Source organism: Calliopsis andreniformis, chromosome 9, assembly GCF_051401765.1.
Source record: "Calliopsis andreniformis isolate RMS-2024a chromosome 9, iyCalAndr_principal, whole genome shotgun sequence".
Classification (NCBI taxonomy): Eukaryota; Metazoa; Arthropoda; class Insecta; order Hymenoptera; family Andrenidae; genus Calliopsis; species Calliopsis andreniformis.
Window position 1 is genome coordinate 21,520,685 of NC_135070.1, and position 2,092 is coordinate 21,522,776.

Consider the following 2,092-nt stretch of genomic DNA (forward strand, 5'->3'; position numbering starts at 1 on the left):
AATGAAAATGTATTTCAAAATTATTGGTATTCGATTTTTTACAACAGATAAAGCAAATTTCCGCTGATTCATTAATTGAAGCAACTCCATTATTAACACTACACTCTCGCGGTACGCTTCGGAATAGCACCAGTCCTTTTGCAGTAACTACTGAAATGTAGAAAATATTTAGCAGCTTGTTTCACAAAATTTACTCCACTTCCCTTGGGAACACATCTATTCATGTTTCCGTTATTCTTCACCATACGTATTTTTAATTAGCGCTTCGGTCATTGTAGGTACCACATTCTTCTTTCAGATTACGAAGAAAGGTGAGCCCGAAAGGAAGGAGATAAGAGAAGCAACGGATATATGTACGTATATAGGAAGGGACAGGGGGTCGAATAAGAGTGAAAAGTGATATAAAATATATCAGTATTTTTTCAAGGGATTCCTGGGTTCTACCGTCGACCGGAATCCTGGATTTGGCTTTGATGAGTTTTCCCATTCCGCCTGCTCCTCCATTCTGACCCTACCGAAAACGTACAGTTCAATCGTCACCATTGAATACCAATGTAAACGTACCCGCGGATTTTTTTATCTCTACATTTCGCCGCCATTTCCTCGTTCCATTGGGAGATATTCTCGTGGTCCCCCATTGCTCCTTGCCCTCGATGATATTTCCATCTTTTTTCGAATAAAAAATTCAGATATTTGTTTCCTGCGTTTTTTAACCTATCGATCCATATCCGCAGTTTGCTGTAAGAAGATATCGAATAGTAACGCATATTTAAACGGTCCCAACGAATTCGTGAATTATCGATTTAATTCTCTTCAACCTGTAATTAAACATAATACCTTTATTCTCCGTTTCCAACTTCCACTTCCCAAGTTTGACGGTAATGAATTTTCTTAGTTATATTTTCAATCTGACGTGATTTTTTCAAGAGGAATAATTGATATCTAAATGAATCAGTGATGACAGCGAATTCCGTCAGTATAAAGAGAAATTTGTTGAAAGGGTGCAGAGTCGAAAAGCTAATGCTGTACATTCGTATGGCGTCAGATTTGTATTCCTAAGATTCGCTGCAACTCGATCAACTTCCTCCACGAACAGTTCCGCGACATAGAGCCGGTGCGTGATTGAACCGAAAAAGCGGGCAGAGATAACCGACGGAATCCATCGGTGTGTCAACCAAGGATATAGGATGCAACGGGATCGGCGACTAGCATCACACGTCGCGTCGATAGAGTCGGAAATCGTGAGCTAGCGATACGAATGGAGAAAGTGTGAAAACCGATACATGCTGCGAGGAATGCCAAGTGTTTTACGAGGCTAACCAATCGACTATTAACAGGCAAGTTGATTTCTCGTCAGTAGTACAACTCGATCATAAGTGCAGTCATGTTTCACGCGTCGCTGAAATTATGTTCCTACAACACGTTGAAAATGATTTGAAATTAGGTCTGGGAACATCCCGCAGAATTCACATTCACTGAGAGGCATTTTTCTATGTAAATTAATCGGGATATAATTATTCTATTTTTTCCCCGCTAAACAGAAAACATTCGAGCCGTAAGAAGAGTCATCTGAAATTCTGAGTCTGTTCGAGAATCGAAATATTTCTGTTTTACTTCCGAACTACCGTGGCTACCGTTAACACAGCAACCATTATGATGTACTGCGCCATCATTCACTGTCGTCGTTATCAAAGTTGCCGCCCGGTGATTATCATCGTCGAATAATAACGTCAGCATTATTCCTGTCGTCGTTACGAATCGCGCGTTTCATTCGCGTGTTATTACACGAACACAATGGGAAGACGGTAGGGGAGTACGACTGTCTAGAGGCGGTTTCTTGGATCATTGTCTGACTAGGTACGTAAGCTATTCTACTGGCTGCGACTAGTCCCACGTTCCTCGATCGCTTCTATCGAAGATACGAGCGAACGATCGTGTCAATTTAAAATTCTAATGCAGTCGAACAACTTTGTTCTCTCTTCGGGCATAGATACGCGGCAGCAGCGAGAAAACGGGTTATCTCCTTCCTGAGCGTTCTGTTCTCACCTACATTTCTCCTTCTTTCCCTTCATATCCTTTGTCCCTCTTTTAC

The 2,092-nt window shown here is 41.3% G+C and overlaps 1 long non-coding RNA gene across 1 annotated transcript; it reads right to left on the reverse strand.

Moving 5' to 3' along the window:
• Positions 1 to 370: 370 nt before the first annotated feature.
• LOC143183927 (uncharacterized) lies at positions 371 to 913 on the reverse strand. The gene is made up of 3 exons (XR_013002691.1): positions 838 to 913; positions 587 to 738; positions 371 to 511 (listed from the first exon to the last, which is right to left on the reverse strand). It is a non-coding gene; the product is annotated as an uncharacterized LOC143183927 (long non-coding RNA).
• Positions 914 to 2,092: the final 1,179 nt, after the last annotated feature.